Genomic DNA, 6,193 nt, shown 5'->3' with positions numbered 1-6,193 from the left:
GTGTTTGGTTTATTTACACTAAATCTGGATGAAGACCTGTCTACCGTTCCTCTAAATGCGTATTTGTTACGATATACTAAATTGCACGAAATAAAAATAAAAATAGGAGGCCTAATACAGTTTTGACACTCCAAGCTACGCATTTCTAATAGTTTTTTTTTAATTATTATTATCGAAAGGACTAGGCTATAGACATACACGTCTCGTGGGAAACAAAGAAAAAGTTCATCTCCGTAATATTGTAGCCTAAATAAAATGACCAAAAAAAAACAAACAAACTATAGCCTAATCTAAAATGAAATAGATCTAGAGCTAGATTTTCTTGGACGAATGATACAAAATAAGTATAAATAATAAGTCATAGTCATATGAATCTGATAGATCTAAAACAAATACTGATAGTCATTCATTAATTAATTATTAGAATTACTTGACTACCAACTGGGTATTTTTATTGCCAAAATACAATGTATTTTATGTGCATTTATTAAAAACAACAACCAAAAATTAAGCGTTCGACGCAACTAGATCTAATATTAATAATATAGATTCTGGTTCTAGATCCAGAAAGCTACTTCTCTAATTCAGTTTTCTAGTTTAATTCTAGTTAGATCTAGATGTCTAGACCAGTAGATCTAAATCTAGCCAGGGTTTTTGTTATGGAATAGATCTATAAACCTGCAGCCGCCTACTGATCACGATATGGCAGATACTATTGATGAGATACTCTCTCTACTTCTATATGAGTATATTGACTATATTATACTGAGTATATAATATAATATATATAGATCTAGATCTAGTAATCTAGTAGATCACAGTAAAACTCAATGTGTACTTCCGACTTTAGCTCAACAAGTCTACTCCAAAGTATACTAGTAAAGTCACAAAGTGTAAAGGATCATTATATATTCAAATAAAAAATTTATAGGCCTAAATGAATCGAATAATCAGTCACTAATTTGACTAATCTAAATTGTTATTTTTTAAATGGCAACTGTTATTGATGACTTCTGACTTGTACACGAGTTGCAGAGATTCTAGCTTTTATTTTGATGAAATGTTACGATATATCAATATTTAGATAAACGCAAGTACCTAGAGGAACAGAGAGAAGGACCATTTAATATAAGGCAAAGAAGTAAGATGTTTATAATCCATCAAACTCACTTGTGTCGGCATTTCATGCATTTACAGAAGCTACAAACTATGCTACAAAAATGATAGGCTTGTCTTTGATTCCTAAGACTATGAGGAATGCTATGTTTCCAGAGGCTACTCAGCCCCAGCTGTGACCTACATATTATGCCACACTGAGAACAGGCATAACCATTGTCCACCTGTGGTAGAATCAGTTGTTTTTGTTTTTTTTGCCATCTACCCTCGGCAATTAATTTTCATTGGTGTATACCACACCTTTGTAAGTGACCTCCAGCTGTCTCGTTCTGAAGCTGTATGCAACCAGGTGCTCTCTTATTCTATTTCAGTTAAAGTAAGTTGGCGCCTAAGCATTTCTCTGGTACCTCTTTATGTGCATATGACATGTTAGGCAAATAGGTTTAGCCTTTCGGAATGCCATTTTGGAAAGTATAGGTGCTTAAAATGAAACTCCAATTATCTGGACTTCCAGTTACCAAGAAAATGAGCTTAGGTTTCAAAGAGACGACACTGGCACTTCAGCTAAGACGATCAGTAAAATTAATAGCAACTTTAATTGCAGTCCACCAAACAAGATAAAAAAAACAAACAAGTGTGGCTTCAATAGCATTGATGATATTTAGTTTACTTTTATCTCATTTACTAGTATTACTATTTCATTGACTATGGTTTTACTAGTTCCTGCAATTTGATGAAAAATAATAATTAAATTGTGTATAGTCTATATACAAATGTTTATAAGAGATCACAGCTTAGCTTAATTTACTTAATATTTTTAAACTATGATTTTGTGTTCTGACTCTACTCTAAATAAATTATATTTTATTTTAAGAATGCAAAGTTGGAAATTCTGTTCTGATGAAAAAAAATTATTAAACTAAAGTAGATGTTTATGGTTCTTTTGTATTTATTTTTAAATTATTTATTCATTAAAAATTAATTGCTCATTAACATTTACTTGAAGTAAAGATCAAAAACACAAATTCAATACATTATCAGCTCTCAATTCACGCAGATCACAGCCCATCACTTAAATGTATTTACTGTCAATTCTACAGACTATTCATTTCAAAATGTTGCTTTAAATAGTTATATGACACAATCAAAGGATGGTACCTCACATTGATGTAGGACTAAAGCAGCTGTAATAATGACAAATTGTCATTCACTAACTTGTACTGTCATTTATTATCAGACGTGTTAAAACTAATGACCTGTATATATAATTGATTAAGCAGGAGCATCAACAAATCTTGAACAATAATTGTCTACAGAAAAACTTTATTCTTATCCAAACAATATACATTTACAATGTATTTAAACAAGTTAATTTATACAAATCTGTATGGCCTAAAGATTATGGTGTATTTTGAGCATTGTGTGAATACCAAGTTACATTATTACATGAAAATAGTGTACTCATTTTTTAAATATTCTGAAGTACAGGCATTATTCTGGGTAATAAAAATTAACAACTAATATGATACAATAAAATTGAAGCATTAGTCAAATAAAAAAAAAAATTCACTCAAGATCTATGTGAACTCTATGCTTGAAAAAAATCATTTTGAAATTAATTTAAAAAAAAAAAAATTATGGTTCTTTAGTCAATGGAATGATAGCAGCAATTATTTAACAATTTCATGATTATCCATTAATCTCAATATACTTATGACTGAAAAATAATTCATAAAAGGTTTAGATACAACCATTTGAAATAATGATTATAATTTTTTTCTTAATTTGCTTAATTCAAATCTAATATAAACAAGATTTCCTCTGTCAAGAAACTTATGAGGGAACAACATGCATATTCTTCTCAGTAAGTTTTGCAAAGGGAATTAAGAATATATGATGTTGCTTTTTTTTGCCAACATTTTAAACCTTCGCACCAGGTTTTAGTTTTAAGGAGAATGCACCATATTTTATGTTTACTTTTGATAGATTCTTATTTTAATTTTAAAAAAGTAAAATTTCCCTTACATATCTTGCAATCTATGGGGCAGATGATACAAAGTTTATCAGTTTCTGTGCCCCATGGTTAGCGAGGGTGTCATGTACCCAGCACAACAACCAACCACCTTTTGAAAAAAAATCCCATTTCAGACGTCACAATCTATAGGGTCATTTGATTCTTTGGCCAGTGCATCATGTGGCCAGCACAACAACCAACCATCTTTACTTTCCAAAACGAAAGTCAGCTACCCATTAGAGTTAGGTGGACTCAGGGGCACCCAAAAATCTAAAAAAAATTGTAATCTGAGTCTTCACAGAGATTCAAACCCATGACTTAACCATTCAGCCATGGATCCCCAAACTGCCTTAACTTATTCCTTACTATTGCCATGTATCCCTAGCCTTTTGAATTCTGAAATTGAAAATCCCAGTCTTAATTGAACCCAGGAACCCTCGGTTCAGAAGCCAAGTGCTTTACCACTCATTCACTGCACTCCCTATTGTTTTAATGGGGCTCAGATTAATAGTTTTCAAGTACAATATCAAACAGATTTAAAGAAATACTAAATCCAAACCTGTTGGCTGAATGACAGGATACACATAAATATGTATAGAGCTTACAGTATAATATATATATCTTAAATTAAAATTGGTCCAAGACTTTTATTTTGCAACATGATGGGATTTTCCTTTCTGGTGGTGCTATGCAGGAGTCCAAGAATCTCATCTTTTCTCATAACAGAAAGTTATCTAGTTATAAAAATAAATAAAAGGATTTAAAAAAAATAAAAATATGTGTGACATATGTGTTGACCATGCTAAACGTCTACATATGTTATTAAGTATAATTATATAATTTTGCCATTCTAAAAATAGTCTGTACCTAAAAGGAGCTACTGCGTTAATGTGTAGACATGGCCCTGACCTTAATAGTTATGAATTATTACTAAAGGTGAAGGCAGATATTCAGTTAATTTGATGGACATTGCACTCATCTAATAGCAACTGTAACATATATTATGATTTACATTTTCATGGAAAACTAGTTTTTCAAAAATACAAGTACTTCAGCTTATGAGAAAAGTGCATAGGGGAAAATTGCAATGCCTTACCTTTAGAGGTGCAACCAATCATTGACTTGTCAGGAATGCATGCCTTTTTCTTCCATTTCCAAACATAACTGTAATTATACAATTAGGCATATTGGCTAATTTCTTTTGAAAACATTAAAATTAAAAAATAATATTAAATTGAAAACATTGTTGTATCAAACATACAAATTATCAGACATAACTTTGCCTAATTTCATCTAACAGTTTATTGTAAAGGAATGGCCTGCACAACAGCCAAGTTATATTAGGCATTCTTGAAAGATGAATTTGCTTAAGAGTGTTATAAAAAAAAAACTAGAGAAAAATGTTAAATTCCATCCCAGATATTTGGATGTTGCTTGACCATGAAAATCACACTTCATAAAATATCTTTTAGATAACTAAAATAAAAATTGTATAGTAGTACTTACAATAAATATTGAATGGATGCCAATATTATTAATGTCTGCCCAGAGAGTAGAAATAGTATAAGTATGATCCTTGAGCCATTCTGGTACATCATCAGAACTGGTTGGCATGGTTCTACTTGTTAATAACTGAAACATTACAAACATTTTTTTAAATTTATAATTTATCACAGACTAGAAAAGAAATGTTGCGAGGAAAAATACCAATGGTTAGAATACACCTGATGATACTTTTGTAGCCTTAAAATGCACCAAAACTTCATTCATTAAATCTGATAAGAAACATATATGTATCACACAAGTCAAAGTTGATCAGAGTGTCATAGCAAATAATTAACTAGATATGTGAGTTTTATATTAAAGTCCTAAATTTCAGGGGATAGATCCATAATTGACACCACATCATTTATTATTTCATGAACTCATGGGTCTGGGCATGGCATGGAATGGAAACTATTATTTAATGTATGGGGTGTAGGCGAGGCATGGATTATAAATTGTCTTGTATAGATTAGATTGGGTAAAAGTTCTCGTCGAAGGTAACTTTTACTGATAGATCTGGATCAATTATAAATTTATGGGATCTAGGCCTGCATAAATTTTATCTTTTATTTATATATTTTATGTACATATATAACTAGTCTAGAATCTATAATTATATCTTAATAATATTTTGTTGTAGATGTCATATAATATCTAAAATATTAAGTATAGATCAGTAGATTTAGAATTTTAGCTAGTAAACATTTTTATATTCCAAATCTAAACTGGATCTATATATTGTATATCTATCTAGAATTTAGATCTGTAGATTTAGTACTTTAGCTAGTAAAATACTTTTATATTCTAAATCTAAACTGGATCTAGATCTAATTATTCTAGAAGCTTAGATCTAGAAGACTAGTTGTCAAGATTTGACTACACTATGGCTAATGCACTAGCTTAGTAGGCCTACTAGATAGATCAAGAGACAGAGTACTAATAGACACTTGCCTCGTTGGGCCTCTCAAATCAGATACAGACTTTAGAGACAATTTAGGAAGGTGAATTTCAATCCAATTCCAACATCTACAAACTACAAGTTAGAGTCTAGCTAGAGATGCTAGATCTAGTCTAGAAGGCTGATCAATTAAAAATAAAATCAATCATTTCTAAAGTTTGTAAAATTATATTTTATAGATCTAATCTATCTATTTATAATATAGAAATCTATGTCTACTATAATATTTTAATATTTAAAATGATATGGCTGATGATATTAATTATTTTAATTGAGACATTGACATACAAAGTAACAAAATAATTAGATCTTATACTAACTCATAGCTTATACTGTATTGTATTAAACCTTCGAGTTTACGTTCCACTATCTTGACTTGACTACATTGACTAAAAAGGGCACTATCACGGTGACTATGATTATTTATAGATCTAGAATACTAGTCTAGATTATTATCTATGATGATGATGATTATCAACTGGTAGATCTATAAGTATAATCAGTATAAACTATAATCACTGCATTCGTTTCATTCACTGTCTGTATCAATAATAGTGTGA

The 6,193-nt window shown here is 30.3% G+C and overlaps 1 long non-coding RNA gene across 2 annotated transcripts; it reads right to left on the bottom strand.

Annotated features, from left to right (window-relative positions):
- Nucleotides 1-2,332: 2,332 nt before the first annotated feature.
- LOC129926567 (uncharacterized) lies at nt 2,333-6,193 on the bottom strand. 2 transcript variants are annotated; one of them, XR_008778263.1, is made up of 4 exons: nt 5,982-6,193; nt 4,637-4,762; nt 4,227-4,294; nt 2,333-3,864 (listed from the first exon to the last, which is right to left on the bottom strand). It is a non-coding gene; the product is annotated as an uncharacterized LOC129926567 (long non-coding RNA). The 2 variants fall into 2 exon arrangements; XR_008778262.1 differs by having other exon boundaries at nt 5,954-6,192.

The sequence above is a fragment of the Biomphalaria glabrata genome, chromosome 6 (genome assembly GCF_947242115.1).
Source record: "Biomphalaria glabrata chromosome 6, xgBioGlab47.1, whole genome shotgun sequence".
Taxonomy (NCBI): Eukaryota; Metazoa; Mollusca; class Gastropoda; family Planorbidae; genus Biomphalaria; species Biomphalaria glabrata.
This window is presented reverse-complemented; position numbering and strand designations above follow the sequence as displayed.